The 20329-nt window shown below is 37.3% G+C and overlaps 1 protein-coding gene across 4 annotated transcripts in view; it reads right to left on the reverse strand.

Moving 5' to 3' along the window:
- Nucleotides 1–20329, reverse strand: part of LOC120776772 (four and a half LIM domains protein 2) — a 241449-nt gene that overhangs the window by 112540 nt on the left and 108580 nt on the right. Inside the window, exon 1 of one of the 4 annotated variants that reach the window (XM_040107745.1) lies at nt 1594–1676. The exons of 2 other annotated variants lie outside the window; for them this stretch is intronic. The gene's annotated coding sequence lies outside the window, so the exon portion shown is untranslated. Of the gene's footprint in view, nt 1–1593; nt 1677–20329 lie in introns of those variants that run through there. One more of the 4 variants, XM_040107744.1, reaches the window with a different exon arrangement.

Genomic DNA, 20329 nt, shown 5'->3' on the forward strand with positions numbered 1-20329 from the left:
TTAGGTGACGATATATTCACGTTCGACTCGTTCACACTCCCTTCACAACAATGATACGTTCCGATCCATTCACAACGATGGCAGAGAGTTGTTACTTCGTGCTGAGAAGGATATATTTAATGCCTTAACTGGCAAAAGTGCTGTTTTTCGCAAGCGCTAAGGAAAGTCGTATTTAAATACGCCCATCCATCTATTTCTTAGCGTTTTCAATAAAAAAAAAACATTATTTTCACTTCTGTCTCAATACCAAAATTCAAATCCAAACGTGCTGTCGACTTTGAAAATCAGTTTCCTGCTCGAGAGCGTCGCAGTATTGTGAGATGCTGCATAGAAATCGTAAAACTATGAGCATATTTGACAGCCTTGACTTCTATCGCGATATTTGACAGTTCTTTGACTTCTGTCACGCCAGTATAAGGATGTCTGTACGAAGAAAGTCCTTTGGCACATTCTAATCATTCTAACAAATTTCATCCTCAAAACGACGCAAATGATTGAAACAGTAATAACAATTTAGAGTTAAATGAATATTTTTACAAAAAAAAAACAACAACCACAACAAAACACATCCAGCAATGTTCACAATCCGAAAACAGCTTTCCAGGTTTATTTATTAAACAATTTTATTTCATTTATGAACGGCGTTGAAATTAAAAAAAAATATGTTTGTCTGCGCTTTCAACATTTCGTTGAGCGCCAGCTGAAAACAGGCGTTTCGCGTCGCTTTGTTTGGTACCACCGTAATGCTTTGAAGATAAGATATTAAAATAGAATAATCTTTCAATTCAGCAGTTTGTTGTTGGTACTTTGTATGTACATATCGCTATAAAAAACTGTGTGAGTATGTATGTATATATGCCTTTATAACTTCAGCGTTTTGTCTGTGTAAATAATTAATAAATTTTCATTTATCTTTGCGCATTCTTTAAGGCGAGCGTCGAAGAAACACTTGAATTCGCTTGTCAACACCAAGCCACCCACAAAATCACACCGATTGATAGAAGTACGAACAAAATATAATAAATGAAATATTTTTCACAAAGCGAAATTCAGCACTCAAACCAGAACTGACAACACGCACAGTTATATAGGATGGCGCCGCAACCCCCAACATACCAAAAAGCAAGAAGCACTTTCAACACTTCACTGACACTTTGTTGTCTAACAAAATATTGCAAAAGATATGCGCTTAGACGCTTGCAAAGGACCACACTCACAAAAACAAACACGAATCTTTTTCTGTTACGTCAAAAGATCAAAATGTTTGACGCGTCAACAAAAAAAAAAACACTCCCGCTATCACACGCACACAATGGTAAGGAAAGCGTCAGCAGCAATAACAACATGCACAGCAATCAACTAGGAAATAGCGATTGAGTTGTAAGTCAAAAAATCACAAAATCGCTTTGCGTCAAAAATCACCACCCCCCACAAACCAACAAACAGCATTTCATCCGCACTTTCGGCTTCGGTGTGACCGAGTGATTGATGATAAGTGGGAGTGTTAACAAAAGCACAAACGCACACACTACCCACAACTGGCAGTCGAAAGTGGCAAGTTGCGCGCCAATTTCACTACGAAATTTTACGCACAGATTTTTACGCGTCCGTCACACACAGCACAGCTGCCGAAAGAGCTCCCGCGAACAACCAATACGTTTCACAAGCGAATTCTAACTGACGCGCTGGCAGCACTGGCCGCAACAACCAGCCGGTGAATCAGCCGCGCGCCAGCACCGACATCGACGCTGCAACGCTGCCCACTTGCGCGTACTGCGCGCGCTTGGCGAATGCTTACGCAGCGAGCAGCAAGAAAACACACGACCGATAAGCAACTATTTACTCCGTTGACGCGCACAGTGGGCGCTGACGATTTGTGCGCTGCGAAAATGTAGGGTGAGTGTTTCACGAAAATTAAACGTATGAATACAAGCAAATAAGATGACTTCGGCTGCACTGAAGCTATAATGCAGAACTTGTGCAAAATTTCAGTTTAAAATCTCATAAACTAAGGGACTAGAAAGTATGGAAATGTGTATATCCGTGAGCTCACTTGGAAAATATGGCTGCTCCAAACGCTTAATTAGGGTTCTGAAAATTTTCTGGAGTGCTTGCGCCTCCGGGATACAGAGTTAACCGCTACAAGTGTTGAATTTCTAACCTTAACATCTGTCAACCATCGTTCATCAATATCATCTTCTCCGCCCAATGTGGAAGAAATAGAGGCTGTTCCTAATCTACTTAAATCAGGTAAAGCGGGCTTCTTCCAAAGCCTAACCTTCGCTCGCTGTTTCGATCCTATTTTTGAAGCAAAGTAACGCGAAGAATAACTGGATAGTGAGACAAAAGAAATGCTCGAGAATATTATTGCCACTAGCGCATTAATTGGGGAAGACCCAAATCAGTCTCTCACACGTCGTTTTCAAACGTTGGGTATCTCTCTAACGTCGTTATAGCGAATTTTGCGAAAAGATCTTGGCCTACATCCTTACAAGCTCAAATTGATGAAAGAACTGAAGCCACTTGATCATTAGAATCGTCGTATGTTCGTGAATTGGGCTGAGCAACCACATAAAAATAATCCGGATTTTCATCGAAAAATCATGTTCAGCGATCCACATGTACTCCATGAGTCACCATTGCATCACGAATGAATTACGGTTTGGTGAGGTTTAGGGGACGGCAGCGTCATTGGGCAGTACTTCTTCCGTAATGATCAAGACCGGCACGTTACTGAGAATGGAAATCGGTACCGCTCAATGATAACCGAATATTTTTGGCCCGAATTGGACTATATGGACTTTGACAATATGTGGTTCCAAAAAGACAGCGACAAAAGCCACAAGGCGAATGTCACTTTCGATTTTTTGAAAATCTAGTTTGTTGAAGGTGTTATCCCACGAAATAACTCAGTCAGCCAATTTGACGCCATTAGACTATTTCTAGTGGAGCTACGTCAAGTCTATGGGGTATTCCAACAAGCCAGCAACGATTGATGAGGCGCAAATCCAAGAGTGGCAATCGAATATCAACAAGTCCGTGGTATGTTTGCTTAGTTAAACATCATCTGGTATTCTTAATGAACCTTAGTCAACACCAGGGTGAAAACAGCCTTCTAATACTGTTGCGAATCCTGATCCCTAACAACAAGTGGTGATGCGGAAACTGCAGTATTTTGCAAACTAGTGTTTACAAAAAATCTTAAGGTTATGGTGGCCTCTTATCAGCTATAATCAAGACCTATTGGAAACACCAACGAACAGAGCTGCTCTTTATTGGTGTACAATAGACCGTAGGTCGCAGTGCATAACCTCAATCTTTACTATCTATCTTTATTGGAACCCACAAGTGTGCAGGATTTGTGGATGTCCGAAAACTTCTTGAGGACGAATGGTAGATTTGATAGTTAGATTTCATACTAACTGGAATAGTTTAACGCAGCTGGCAAAACCGGATTGCAAAGAAATACTATATTGTCCAAAACAACAGTACAAACTCCGAAGAAATTTTGCAGATCGGACTATTATAGCATATAATACTAAGTGATGGATCAAATCAAGTTCTTATATGGAATCGTTTGTTTTGGCCACGCAATCGAAGTTAATGTTTTTCCTACTTTTACATATCCATTGGCTTCACAAATGTTAATATTTACTCTGAAGTTCATCAATTTAAGAATACAAGAAAAAACAAGTAAGGAATGGCTAAGTTCGGGTGTCACCGAACATTTTATACTCTCGCATGATAAAGTGATAATCGAGATTTCATTATCCGTCATTTACATATTTTTCAAATACCGTATTTATGTAAAGTTTTATTCCGCTATCATCATTGGTTCCTAATGTATATACTCGTATTATACAGAAAAGGCATCAGATGGAATTCAAAATAGCGTTATATTGGAAGAAGGCGTGGTTGTGAACCGATTTCACCTATATTTCGTACATGTCATCAGGGTGTTAAGAAAATATTATATACCGAATTTCATTGAAATCGGTCTAGTAGTTCCTGAGATATGGTTTTTGGTCCATAAGTGGGCGAGGCCACGCCCATTTTCAATTTTTAAAAAAAGCCTGGGTGCAGCTTCCTTCTGCCACTTCTTCCGTAAAATTTAGTGTTTCTGACGTTTTTTGTTAGTCGGTTAACGCACTTTTAGTGATTTTCAACATAACCTTTGTATGGGAGGTGGGCGTGGTTATTATCCGATTTCTTCTATTTTTGAACTGTATATGGATATACCTCAGGAAAACGACTCTGTAGACGTTGGTTGACATAGCTATAGTAGTTTCCGAGATATGTACAAAAAACTTAGTAGGGGGCGGGGCCACGCCCACTTTTCCAAAAAAATTACTTCCAAATATGCCCCTCCCTAATGCGATCCTTTGTGCCAAACTTCATTTTAATATCTTTATTTATGGCTTAGTTATGACACTTTATAGGTTTTCGGTTTTCGCCATTTTGTGAGCGTGGCAGAGGGTCGATTTTGCATATCTTCGAACTTAACCTTCTCCTGGAGCCAATAAATACGTATACCAAGTTTCATACAGCTTGCACGGACGGACGGACGGACAGACAGACATCCGGATTTCAACTCTACTCGTCACCCTGATCACTTTGGTATATATAACCCTATATCTGACTTTTTTAGTTTTAGGACTTACAAACAACTGTTATGTGAACAAAACTATAATACTCTCCTTAGCAACTTTGTTGCGAGAGTATAATAAATTTTAGCGCTCACTATCGCTAAACGCACCACTTCGATGAGTCGTTCTTGCGGCTGGCGGACAGCAGCGTTTAGCGAAAGCTGCAAATTGCCAGATGATAAATACTCGTAAAAAGACAGAACAAATGCAAAACGGGCCGTAGCACCAACAAAAACAACTAAAAGTCAAAGCTAAAAGCGTATGGGGAAACTGGCGCTGTAATCGCTGCTGAGCAATCATCTTAGCAAGCGATTCGTATAGTAGTCATATTCATAACCACGAACATATTTTCTACATATATATATATATATATTTATATATATGTCATATGCATTACAAAATGAGCGAGCAGAGAATACAAATTGCATCCATACAAAATTTAACTACATACATATGTACATACATATGTTGGATCGTATGAGAGATGGACGCTTATACGGAAGACAAGTTCATGTTTGCATGTCTGCTTTTATACCTACACAAGTACATATGTATGTTCATACGATTTTTGAATAATGCAGCGATGCATTTGCACTTGTTACTTTGTGTGCTAATAAGTGTTTTGAAAGCCACTTGCAGTCAATATACAAGGTGCGTTCCAAAGTAAACAGGACTTTTTGAATCTAGCGCCCTGGCGCCATCTATATGACGACTGGTGCTTTCGAATCTGCTATCTTTATCGATTGCCCAGTGAGAATTTCAGGACATTTCATAGATTGAAAGTGAAGTTATTGCGTTTTAAGTGTCAATATGTTTTTGTTATCGATACGAATGAGCTTCGAACAAAGAGCCAACATTAAATTTCGTTTTAAAATTGGTAAAACTTTTACCGAAACGTTTCAAATGATGAAACAAAATTATGGCGATGATTGTCTATCCCGTAGCAACGTGGTTTCAATGTTTTCAAAGTGGCCGTGAGGACATAAATGACGATCAACATGTGGGCCAATCAAAATCCGTGATCACCGCAAATTCCATCGAAACTGTGAGTGAATTCATAAAAATTCAGCCGAAATCATCATTGAAATTCATGGAAATGGAATTGAATATTTCCAAAACATCGATTTATTCCATTTTAACCAAACATTTGTTCCGCACAAATTGACTGACGACCAAAACTTGCTCAGAATCCAACATTCGAAGGACGATTATTTGACCAAAATTCACATTTTAACCATTAACCACTCCCCGTATTCACCTGATATGGCACCGTGCGACTTCTTCCTTTTTGGAAAAATGCTTTTACCCATGAAGGGAAAGCGTTATGCAGACGTAGAGGCCATTCAAAAGGCTAGCACCGACATACTGGCGGTCATACCGGCCAACGAGCTAAAACACTCGTTCGACATGCTTTTGGACCGTACAAAAAGCTGTATTGAAGCAGAAGGAGACTATTTTCAATAAAATAAACTGGTTGTGCCGAAAAAAACCATTTGTTCTGTTTTTTTTTTAAGTCCTGTTTATTTTGGAAAGCACCTTGTACTCACAGAGCTTGTTAATGTACCCCAATTGGAAATATCTGACTTTAAAACTTAAACCAGGAGTAGAAATCATCCATGAATTTGGGTTTATCGGTTTGAAACCAGCAGAAACTTCTTTTTTTTTAATTTATGGGAAATTTTGTATGGCCAGTCCAGAACCTCCAAGAAAAGCCTATGTTTGGTAACTTTTTTTTTTGTGTGTAGGGAAAAAGAAATAAAATTGCTCTCTTTTAGTCTGAGACATATCTTGGGAACATGTACTTCACGGCTATTGGGTCAATCTTCGAAATCACTTTAATATACAATCACGTCTACTAGGCCAACATTCGAAATCAAATTATTCTGGGAACTTTTCTTGATGGTTTCGTCGGGAATAGCCTCTTTAATAATAGCCTAGGTGCTCATTTCCCCTCGCATAAATTTAGAAAGTCACTTCTTAATGGTTGATTTTTCTGGGGCAGAGTCCGTCGAGCCAAATTTTTCCGTCAACAATACTTTTTTTACCCAAAAACAATACTTTATAAACACACGAAATTCCTTTCTATCAGGGAAGCATCTTTTTTTCGCTATTACATACAATAATGGAGCAATGTATTAGGGACTCTAAAGTGTACATTAAGCCAAATAACAAGACAATCGATGTTTGGTATAACCTGAATTATTCTAAAGCCTTAAGGATGCATAGACGAGCGCAAAGGTCTTCCCACTGTAATTTAGTTTATTTGAATTTTCATGGCGATTCCCTAAAGTTTAAAAATTTCTTACAGGAAACTAGAATGTACAATGTATGTATGTACATTCATACTATGTACATATATTTCTGGCTGGGTTTATCCACAACTTTCGAATTGTGAGCATATTACTTCACAGTGCCTTACAAGAGAAATGTAAACTTGCAATTGTTTTTATATTTCCAATGAAAGTAAATTTCACATTTGACTTCGCAACAAACACCACCCCCTCAACTTTTTATGCAGTACCATTATTTTCATTGTCTTTTATGGCAGGGCATCTCATGAATGTCAGCAGCAGCAACAGCAACAGCAACAACCACTGGCTCAACTCAACGTCGCTTGCACGTGCGAGACTCGCATGCGAGTGCTGTGAAGTGAGTAAGCGCCGCTGTAGCTGCTGTTGACATTGCTCTTACTTTTCAGTGGACCACATATGTTTGTGAGTGAATGACTGAATATAAATACATATGTATATAAATGTGTGCAGGTGCATGAAAGTACATTGCGCGTGGAGTCGTTTCTGCCGCCGTTGATTTTGCTCGGCGCTCACTTGACATTGTAACGCAGCTGTTGCTGTTCATCAGTGTTATCGCTGCTCACACAAATGCATGTGGATCGTAGCAGAGCTACTGTAACAGAGATATTCGCTGCGACCACTGTTGTTGACATGTTGGCTGAAATTCGCAGCATTTATTGCTTATGTTAATATTTGCCTTTACATTGACTTTTTATGTTGATATGGCGTTTGCTGGCCGTCATTTGCAACAGGTTTCCTCTGAGAGTAAACAATTTCTGCATAACAGAGCTCAATCAGAACTTTTAATACAAATTGAGAAAAATTTTGCACTACTAGTATATGAGCAACAATAATTTATTAACGCACAATTTCGCACATTTAAAAGAGAGCAGTTTATTGTTAAGTTGGTGAGGTGAATTTCTTTATGGAAAAATTTCGATGGCATAAAATGTTATGTTTCATATAATACTGTTACTATACAAAATCATTGAAGTTATTGCAAAAGTAATTTGGAATTCTTGGGTTATGTTGGGAAAGGAGGTACATATTTCAGAGGCATACAGTAATCAGGGAAGGTCATGAAAATACAAAAAATGTAACACATTCGTAAGTTAAATCCAAGAAATTTTAGACGCTTTCAATTTCATCTTAATATATAGAAAATCTTTACACTGAACAGAGTACATTAAGCTTGCCACGGAGTTTACACCACCTTGAAGGAAACATCAGACCCTGTAATATATGATAAATGTTCAGCGTTCGTCTTACTGTTCCTGTGAGATATCGATCTGAAATTTTGGACTTTCTTTTCTTTCACCGAAACAGCTAATTTTTCTGAACCGCCTATATCGGACCACCACAACATATAGCTGCCATACAGACGGAACGATCACAATCAAGTTCTTGTATGGAAACATTTTTTATTTGACAAGATATATTCATGGAATTCGTTATAGATAAGATATTTGCAATGACAAAACAAAATGGATATGAACTTACATTTTGTTCCATGGAGTCAAGAGCTATGTTATTTTAATTGCTTACCTAAAATAAAAATAAAATTCATTAAATTTGGTAATGCATATTGTTATGACAAATTATTGTAATGCATAAAATAAACATGAAGAGCGATTTTTGGAAAATGTTAGGAATCTTTAGTAAATTCAAATTAAATCAATTTTTGAAAAGAGGGAGTATGGACTGATTTTATGAAAATATACGAGTATAAGAAAATAATTAAAAAACAAGTAAGGAACGGCTAAGTTCGGATATAACCGAACATTTTTTACTCTAGAATTTTGAAAGAATCAAATCCAGGAAAATACCTTAAGGTGTAAATTTTCAACTACACAATCGGAATCCAAGCAATTTTATATAAACATTTTCTAAATGTGTATAACTCATACACTGACCGACATACTGACATCAGGTTTGTTAGAAAAACGAATATCATTATACATATGTAGTATAATGGGAGTTGGGATAATATCGAACCGATTTTATCTATTTTTGACAATACTACATACTACGAATATGTCACATACCAAAAAAAAATGTTCCAAGGGTTTCTTTAAGGTACCACACATACAATCACTAACATATGAAGTAAAGTCAGCCGGATGTTCGAAATTTTTGATATTTGTTAAATGGGGATTGATCAGTTTTCGCTCAATTTTATCTATTTTCGGCACGAAGATATACTGTTATGGGTAAAACACGCTCTCTTAGTTTAACTGAGACAACTCACATATACGGTATAGTCAGCCAGAATTTCGAAAATCTTTATACTAGGTATATGGGGACGAGGGAAATATTGACCCGATTTAACCCATTTTTTTACAAAAAGATACTATTATCAAGAAAAGATTCTCTCTGAATTCAAAATTGTGGATCCCATACATTAAGAGATATTTTCGGTCAAAAGTCAACTATAGATACTGGAGTCCACATATCCGTTATATTAATTTCTTCATGATAATGGAATCAGATAGAATTTAAAATTGTGTTATATAAAAAGTGGGTGTGGTTGCAGTTCGATTTCGCCCATTTTCACGCTGTGACATAAGAATGTTACATACCGAATTTGGTTGAAATCGGTCAAATTGGTCCAGAGATAAGTGATTTTACCTGCAAGTGGGCGATGCCACGCCCATCGTCCAATTTTTAAACCGGCAAAATAAATCCCTACCCTACCATATTTGGTGTAAAATTAATGTCTCTAACGCATTTAGTTATTGATTTATCGCGTGGCGGGGTTATCAACCGATTTCGTCGATTTTTTTACTGTCGGTAATAGTTCTTACAAAAATTTTCCTGAGTGAATTCGATTTTTGTAGCTTTGGTGGTTAAAAAGATATGTATATTGAACATGTTAGAGGACTGGGCCACACCTACTTTTTCAAAATTGTCAGCCCACAGATGCACTTTGCTACTACAATCCTCTGTGCCAAATTAGAGAGTTCTATATCTTATTTTCGTGCTTAATTATGGCACTTTATGGGGTTTCTTTTAAGGGCGGTTTGTGGGCAAGGCAGTGGTCCTATTATGCCCATCTACGAACTGCCCTTTACTTCTTCCCAAGGAATATGTGTCCAAGTTTCATCAAAATATCATAATTTTTACAGCAGTCACCCGGCCTTCAACTCGTCTCATCACGCTAATCATTTGTGACAAAAAGTTACCTGGAAATTGTAATTTAAACTTCACGGGTAACTGATGTATCAAACAAATGTATTTTTCTAAGTGGATAGGACTGACCTTAATTACCAGATTGTTACAGCAGCTGCTTAAGTAAATTGTCTCAAATTTTGTATTTCTCACTAAATTTTGTGTGCGAAAACATTGTGAATGATGGAAAAGGCTTCCTACGAGTCATTCAAAGCCTATGGACGACCTTCGAACTCTTTAACTGATGAAAATATTAAAAAAGAGGTGGATATGGTGCTTGAAAATCGTCAGGCAAGTGTTAGAGAAATGCCAAGAGAGCTCGACGTCTGTCGTGAGTCCGTTCGTATGATTTTGGTGGATAGTTTGGGTATGAAACGTGTTCTTGCTTGACTCGTCCCGATAAAGCTGAATTTTTTCAAAAATAGTACGATTGTGATCTGATTTAAAGCTAAAAACAATCAGTACTATCGATAAACCACCGAATTCATCAGATTTTGTTGTGTGTGTGTGCTTTTTTCTTGTTGCCCAAACTGCAATTGCCGCTCCATGGAACCCCTTTTCAGTCGATCAAAGAGATAAAATAGAAATAGCTGAAAGAGCTGAAGTCCATCCAAAAAAGTGCTTATGAAAAGTGTTTCGAGGACTAGAAAAATCGTTAGCATCATCGATCGTTTCGATCGTTAATGATCGGTAATTCTAATGACGACAAAATATAGTTCTTTTATAATGACTAAATAAGCATAATTCTTTATAGATCAAATAAAAGAATATATTTATTTACTTAAATTTCGAATAATTTTTAGTGCACATTAATTTATAATTAGATTGGTTGGGCATGAAACACAAATGTACAAATGTACATGCATAAATACATATGTATGTACATACTAATTATATTCTAACGGTACATTTACAATTTGTTTCAAAATTGCAATCTCGCGAAATAAGTTAGGTTACACCTGTGAAAACCTACAGCGCGAAAGACTTTTGTCTGTAATCACACACACACACACTCACAATGCACGATTAAATGTTTAGACGCTTATAAATAGCTAAAGTGATGTCTATTTATTCTGCCATATTTTTCCCATGTCTCAGGAGTTTCGCTATTAATTTTTATTTTATTTCTACAAATGGATTTCTGGGAAATAATCAAAGCGAATTTCATGCCTCCATCTGGAAGCTTTGTGGCAGCCTACATACATGCACATATATTTGTACAATTATACATACTGTAAATACATTTACATACATATATCTATGCATGGAATGTTTATTTATTTACGCACATTTGAATAGCAGATAGTTAAATAAACATGTTAAAAGGCATTCTACTAAATACTTAGCGTGCGAAGTAGCCACACAGTGGCACAATGAGTTAAAAACTGAAACTATTTTTGGGTTGCTGACAATTCAAAATTCACTAAAGCCACTTATTTAAGCTAAAAGTTGAACAAATGAAGCTGTTTCGATGTAAGAACTTGATATGGATCGCTCAGCTTGTATGGCAACTATAAGATCTAGTGGTCCAATCTGAAAAATTTCTTCGGATATTGTAGCGTTGCCTTAGAAAATAATATCTGCCGATATCCGCAGTTGTTGTCAGATATAATAACCAATACGATTATATAATATAATCATTTTATAACGAAACCTTCAATTTTATTTCAATATGAGTGTATGATAACCAATTTATAACCAATATATAACCATTTTATGACCAAAACTCAAGTTTTGTTTCAATATTAATGGTTTCTAATATATCGTTTTTACTTTGCCTGTAAACTTATGAAAAGTGATGTTACGTTATTTTGCATTTTAGGTGACCATATAAAATCGACCATATATACTTCCTCAGATGCCGTCGTCGTCCATGCCTCTGCACCACAATATCATCGGCGTACGTCAGCAGTTGTACATTCTTACAAAAGATTGTTCCTTCTCCATTCAGCTCTGCAGCTCGAATTATTTTCTCCAGCAGCGATTGGGAGTCGCCTTGTCTGAAACTTTGTTAGCATCGTAAGCATCGTAAGGCTCCTGGCGGAGCTTTTGGTATTGCTCAACGTGAGTTTGCACAGCCGTATTAGTTTTGCGGGGATACCAAACTCAGATATAGTGGCATAAAGGTAGCTTCTTTTAGTTCTGTCAAAAGCAGCATTAAAATCGACGAAGATTTGGTTTGTGTCGATTCTTTTTTCACGGGTCTTATCCAAGATTTGGCGCATGGTGAATATCTGGTCAGTTGCTGATTTTCCAGGCCTAAAGCCACACTGATGAGGTGCAATCAGTTTGTTGACGGTGAGCTTTAATCGTTCACACAATACGCTCGATAGTAATTTGGGAGAGGGCATAGAGTTCGTTTTCAAAAAATACGTCTAAATTTAGCGTTTATGCAAGTAGCTCACAAAGCAAGTTAAGCTAGCTAGATCGGTTAAACTTGCTCTGGACAAGTCTTTCTAATACTTCCTTATTCAGAGTGAAAATGGGAAAAATCGGGTGATAACCAGGTTGGCCCTCATATAACAGTTATGTTTAAAGCTACTAAAATTGTGATAATTCACTAAGGAAACCGATGAGAAGAATTAATATTTTCAAAAGTGGAACTTAAGTATTTAAGAGAAGCTGTGAATAGTTTGGCAATTTCAGTGGTACTGCCCGCCGCCCTATAACTCAGGTACGACATCTGACCTTTCCACATTACAATATAAAAGTCAAGCACTAACGAAGTTATCGGAATCAAGCTTTGCAAAAATATGCGAGTGGTATCACAACTAAAAATTGTCCAAATCGAACTGTAACTTTTCAAGTCTCAGCTACTGAATATGTGGACTAAAAGACATATGTGTTACTTTCTGCAGAAAATTATCGATTAATCTGTAGGATGTATTAATGAAAATAAGAGAGCATATATTTTTGGTTATAATGTGTACTTGGCCCCGATCAATACTAGCCCTAACAATAAACCATAGCTTTTATAAAGAATATATCGGCTAATATTTAAGATAAGTTAGATTGGGTTAGACTAGATAAGTAGGTAGATTTTTCGTGAGAACACAAATAATCCATCTTGGACAGCTAGAGATGGTCTGTTGTGATGACTACAACTCCTAGGTATGAAGCAAAGCGATCGTCGTAGAAAGTATGGCAACCGAGATGCTTCAACTTTAGTCTGGTGACAGCTGGTCAGTGCTCCCATATCCAAATAGTAACTATAATGGTTTTCGTGATTCTATCAGATCTTAAGCCGAATAGTAGCGTATGAGTATGAGTTATATTAAGAAAAAAAAAATGGTAACGTAATTAGACCAAACCTTTCACAAAATACCTGATTCGTAGTATATAAACAACTGAAATTATTTCCCAGTCTTGAGCCCTGCAAATTCCGAGGGTATAATTTCGGTTACATCCGAATCCACCACTTTCTTACTTGATTTTTTCTGTTTTACTACCTCACATTGGTAGACATGTTTGAGAATTTCGAGACCAGGTCCTAAAATGATTTGTTTGCTATATTCTTATGTGCTTTTTTAATAGTTTTTGAAATGAGGTTAATGCAAATAATCAAATTAAGGGAAAATTTACATTTATTCAAACTTGTGCCTCTTAGGCGTGCAGTGGAATAGAATTTGGCGACTCATTGCATGCGTAGGAAGTTCACAGATGTTTAATGTTGTTTTTCAATTAAATTGAGTTTATGCGAGTGGAAGCATTATTTATTATTAACATTCGTTTACTTACGAATTTTACATGAAAATAAATAGAAAATTCGAGTAACACTTTGTAGTTGCCAAAATATACATTTGTATGTAAGTTGCCAATGAAATGAAACAGTTGAGAATAAATAAAAGAAGGCAGCAAATCTTAAGCAGAAGCAAATAAATCAATTCATCGACAGGCGCAAGGAAAGAACAAGAAAACTGTGTAAAATCATAAAAGAAGTGAACCAGAGGGAAGTGAAGGTCGAAATCGCGAGCAAATTTGGCATTTTGTGAGGATTCGCTGAAAATTTATTAGCCAGCTTTCGTGTAACATAATTTCACCCGAATCGAAAAATACCCTTCACCATCCCCAACACCCATAGAAACCAAACACTTGATAGTAATCAACTATTTGCAATCAATACAATTTCAGGCAATGTTTTATGCCTTAAAAAACTTTTCCAACGATAGAATGCTACTAGCCTAAAGTCCGAAAGCTTTAGTTAATGGATTTATTAGGAATTTTCTAGGAACGGCTAATATTCGTTTCTATTATGTCGTCAGCTTCGTCGAAGGTGTGACTGCTTAAATGTTTCAATATCGGTCTTGGAAAAGCTGGTTAATAGAGGTGAACATTGTTCAACGATCTACCTAAGGATCTCGAAGTCGCGAAGCAACTGCTGATCGACCAACACCTACTAAGTGCCACTCCAATGTGATCGCAGTAAGTGTGCTCTAACTTGTGACTCCATCAGCTTTGCAGTTTCCAATGATTTCGCTATGACCAGAGGCACCCAGGCGAGTTTGATAATGAAGTAGCTTGTTGCTATTGCTATGGTGGACAGACACTCCTTGACTAACTTTAATGGCACAGTTAGTGAGCACAACCCTAGTATTGCAGTTCTGCTATCGGAGTGAATGCTCACCTCTTTTTAAGAGATTGCACTTCGCGGCAGAACGTCTACTGCTTCATTAACAGCAGTCACTTCTACCTAAAAATCACTACAGTCGCTGGCAGCCTAAAATTAAGCTTGCTAGAGACTTCCCCTCCAAACGTATTTCCTAACTTTGACCCATCCGCTAAAGAGGTTAACTGCTCACCGACCACAAATCCCGGGTCAGTTTGTAAGCAGAAGAAAACCCGTTAGGAGTAGCCTATGGGATTTGGATGGATGGGTCCAAATTTTCAGAGATGCAGTTGAATCAGGAGATAGTTCGGCGTAGCAATCTCTCGACCATTTCATGTATCCAACTTCCCTGTATTAGATCGACCGCTGCAGCAATGCACCTGCGGCAATGTCTATGGGTGCTATGTCAATAATGGTATTAAGTATCATTGTCAGTGCAGTCCGTAATGCAATAATGAGAGCCGCTCTTTGGACACGTTCAAGCTTCTTAGCGAGTATAGCTAGGAAAGCTTCCACCATAAAACATTACTGGGTGCCTACGGCTCGAGTACACTACCATTGGTTAGAATCAAGCATCTTTCCTATAGATCCGTTACTTCATTCATGATATTATTTACGACCTCTAAATATCTCTGCAGAGTATGTAGATGTACATATGTATTTGTATGTATATGCACATAAATAATTATAGATTTCATTCATTTCTCCATCTCTTAGTAATAAAGCGTAGCAAAATCATAAAATGTCATAATTGATCTCTTTCTGATGGAGTCACACACTTGGCATTAACGAATTTGCAATCATGCCGGAACATCTGCCTCCACACATGTACATCTGCGTATTATGATTCGCGGCGTTCAAATTGTCGCAGTTAAATTACAACCTGCATGTAGATACATTTCCAATCTTATCACGTTTTCGCCAACTTGTGACAGTTTTACGGGGCTCATTTTCATTTCATTGCTCCATCACGGAATAAGTCGGCACGCCGCTAGTGACGTGTCTACCAGCTTTACACTGCCAGCTTGTATGCTTCAACCTGGTTATGTGCATATGTATGTAAGCACACATCTTCATCATGAACCCCTTGTGGCTTGCAACCAATTTGCAATGAAGTTGTGACGGCCATAATATACGCCACGCTTGGCTGCCCGCGGCGATGCCGCCGGAGGGGCCGCTAATGTTGACAAACCCATTGACGAGGTTATTGTGTATTCATAGATACATATGTACAGATATAGATGTACATATTCAGCGCTGCTAGGCGAGTCTAGTCTTCACTGCTTTCGGCTAAGTATTCCACACTTCTGCACTTTCTTTACGGCGCGCCGCGCGCTCATTTAATAAATTGCAAATTACACCTTACACATACATGTATACATGCGGCCAACAGGTTAGCAGCTAAATTTTTATTCTATTTGTATCTACACTTATTGCATATGCGTACTGTTGTTGTTCCTATCTTCATGCCATTTAAAAGGATATTCAATTAAACTTCAATGACCTTTGAATTTGTTTGTTAACTCTCGCAACATGTTGCCAAAGAGTATAATATCTTCCATCTGACGTATGGAAGGGCTTGGCTTAAATTGAAAGCGTACAAAATACAGCTTTTGCCAGAACTGAAGCAGCTCGAGCTTCCCAAGCGACATTGCTTCGCTCTATGGGTTCTTAAAAAGTTCCAAGAAGATGTGATGCCTGAAATAGAAGCTCGTAATCGCAACGACATTTGGTTTCAATAAGACGGCACCATTTCCCACACATGGCATCAATCAATGGATTTATTGAGAAGTGTTCTCTCAGTCTCGATTCCCTCTTCGGTGAGCAGATAATTTCACGTTTTGTGCCAGTCGATTGGGTTGGATTTGATATGTCAAGTCTAAGGTCTATGTCGAAAATCCCGCTTCGATGTAGGCTTTGAAGCAAAACATCACGCTTGTCATTCGCCAGTTACCAGTCGAAATACTCGAGCGAGTCATAAAAAATTGGACTCAACGAATGGACCAACTGAGATGTAGCCGGGTCAACATTTGAAAGAGATGATCTTGAGGAGAACAAAAATTACCTTTTGCACCATGATGACGCCCCCCTGTTCACCCAAAGTTACAAATGCAGGAATATTTGTTCAAAAACAACAATATATTAATGGTGCCGCAGCCACTTTAGTCCTAAGATCTGGCCTTCTGTGATTTTTTTGTTCCCAAAAATAAAGAAGTCTCTGAAAGGACGACGATACATTACAATTGAGGAGGCAAAAACTAAAACGAAGGAGGAGCTAATTAAGATCACAAAAAATTAAGTTTTTAAGCGCTTTGAGAATTGGAAAAAATGATGGCAGAAGTGCAATATATGAGGGGTGATTACTTTCAGGAAGATAGAAACCAAATAGATATTCACGACTAAATAAACATTTCCTTAAGTGGATCGTCCTATGTGACGATTTGTTTTTAGTGTTTTTATAGAATTTTTTTCTACGACCAGCGAAGAGATAGAGCTTTAAGTCTATTATCGTTTATTAACATACATATATTTCCATAGTATAAATATACATTCTACATAGATTGAAAATATTGCGAAGAACATGAATAACAGAGTAGGACGCCTCGAAAAAATGGGATCGCACTTCCTCTATTTGAAACAAAAAGGATTACCGGCGTTTTAATATGTAAGACTCCCATAAATTCAAGTGAATATACTGAAAATTAGACTTTTGGAAGAGATTTGAGAGGGACTTGTTTTTGTTATTTGATAATAATTTGAATCTTGAATGTTCCCTACAAATTTCAAATCATTATATCAAGTACTCTGAATGTACTGTAAAAAGTTCGAGTCATTCGGTGAAGCTGTTTTTAATACAGGATGAATGAAAGTTTGAAAAACATAGTTTTGAGAATAACGCGTTAAATTCTCAAGATTAGATTTTTTCCCCCTATTACATGGGGTGACCTCTTAAGAAATACAAAATTGGGATTATACCCTTACAAAAAAAAAATCGAAAATTGTGGTCTGAAGTTTTTCCATCTCATCTCCAAAATTGTCAAAATCAGATCATGACTTATCAAGCCCCCAAACACAGTATAGGTACTATATATGGAACTGATTACCTATAAATGACTATATATTGAAATCATATCAAAATGTCTTCTTGCAAAAAAAAAATGCAATGAGGTTAAGCTCGTCCGTAGTTCCCAAGATAGCTTAACAATTTTAAATGAACTTATAATGCTGGATATACCATAATTCAGTGCCGAATATGCAGGAAATCAGTCGACAGATTAACTCAGCTCACATGCACTACTCATAATCATTTTTATTATTCTCTCACACACATTACCTAAAATAACTTATCTGCCAATGTGTGAGTTATTTCCATCAAATTGTGAGGAAACATGTTCTCATACTTGAGTAATTTCAAAAGTTAATGCAATCAGTCCAAACATTCTCCCAGTCCCAATCACTGTTTGAACTCTTCGTTTTAGTAAAATTGGTACTATTTTAATAAAGTTTAGTGGTTTTTCTAAATATATTGGGATTTAGCGCTAAATTTTATTTAAATTGGTTAACATTTTTGTCAAACCTCCAGATCCCTAATACAACGATTTCCGATTATACGGTTCGTAATGATTCTAACCACCTCTTTGCATGGCCAGAAACCGTACACATCCGACATCCCTTTCCCTACGATTTCCTGCGCCTACTGTTGGATGACCTCGCTAGCAACTGATGTGAACCTTACCACCCTAACGGAGACTAGATGCCCGTTACTAGAACACCATTAGGCACCGATTATTTCAATCGAATTTATAAGAAAATATTAGGTTGTAACCCAAAAAAACGTGAGTAATTCGCTTTAATTCTGATAAAAAAGTATTTTGTGCAAAAATATCTAAAAACATACACAAAATTTCTTTGGAAAGGCCAAAGTTTTAAGTTAATTTCTGTTGCTCATATTCACTTTCGTGCTTTGAACTTGTTGCTACCTCGGCTCGAAAAGCTTTCGTTCGGTACATACACACGAGGCGATTAAGCCATTACTCTACAAAAATCTCAAATCTGTGCGATAGCACACTTGAATTGGTGAATAAAAATCTTTTAAAAAGTGCACTTGCGTCAGCTCTAAATTCTCTTTATCTTTATTGCTGTCATTCTACGTGGCTCATAAATTTTAATAACCAGCCCGAAACAGCTGAGACGACTGCCAAATGGTAGAAGCGGCGAAACAAAACACTTACTCAGCTGAGCGGCACTAATGGGCCCCATTATCATGCCGGCGAGTTCGAATTTTATTCAATTGTTTACAGAGTTCAACTGATTTTCCTATTAATTATAATTACATATGCCCTAAACAGGGTATATTAAGTGTGTCAAGATGCTTGTAACACCCAAATGAAACGTCGGAGCTCATATAAAGGGTATAAACAGAATGTCATGTCCATCTGTTTGTATTCCACCCAGTTACTCAATTTTTGAGATATCGATCGGAAATATTGCATACACCCTTTCCTTACCAAAAAGCTACTCAATTGTCGGAACCGCCGATATCGTAAAGTAAAAACTAATAAAATATAACTCAAGCCCTTATATGGACATCTTTTTAATTTGACAAAGTATCTTTACGTCATTTGGCATGAGTTCATTGTTCAAACCAATGGAGTATTCTCCGTAGAAGTTTTTCAGATAGGATCACTATATCATATACCTGCCATACAAATGAATCGATCAAATTCAAGTTCATGTAAGACACGATCTTTTATTTGTCAAGGTATCTTCATGAAATTTGGAGATTATTAATCAAGGTATTAGTACAATTTCCGAAGAAACTGTTCAGAACGGAAAACTATAGCTTATAGCTGGTATTCAAGCTAACTGATCAAAATCAACAAATTCAACATAATGATCTTTTTATACCCTTTTATGCTATACAAAATACACCTGCGAAGGGTATTAAAGATTCGTTACAGCCAAAGGAACGACTTGGCACATTTTACGTCGAGATCTTAAATTGAAACAGGACAGCTTGTGTCTAAGCTGAAGCCCTTCGACCTTCCCAAACGATATCGCTTTGCTCTATGGGCTCTTGAAAATCTCGAAGAAGACACGACGTTTTTGAACCGAATTTTGTTCAGCGATGAGACTCATTTCTGGCTCTATGGGTATGTAAACAGTCAAAATTGCCACATTTGGAACGAAGACCAACCGTAAGAAAATCAAATGCGGCCACTTCAACCAGAAAAACAACGGTTCGGTGTGGTTTAGAGCCAGTGGAATCAGCGGTCCATATTTTTTCAGAAATGATGTCGGTGAGTATGTAACCGATAATGGCGACCATTATCGCGCCATGATAACCGACTATTTGATGTCTGAAATTGAAGCTTGTGATTTCAGCGACATTTGGCTTCAACAAGATGCAGCCAGTTCCCACACATCGCATCTACTCGTACTAATGAATTTATTAAAAGAACAATTCGATGAGCAGATAATTTCACGTTTTGGACCGGTCGATTCGCAACCAAGTTGTGATGTTATACCGTTAAATACAGGAAATAGGTAAAGTTTAAAGTCTATACGAACGAAGAGTCGGCACTAACGAGTCGTCGAAAATTGAGTTTAACGGATGG

This window comes from Bactrocera tryoni, chromosome 5 (genome assembly GCF_016617805.1).
Source record: "Bactrocera tryoni isolate S06 chromosome 5, CSIRO_BtryS06_freeze2, whole genome shotgun sequence".
NCBI lineage: Eukaryota > Metazoa > Arthropoda > Insecta > Diptera > Tephritidae > Bactrocera > Bactrocera tryoni.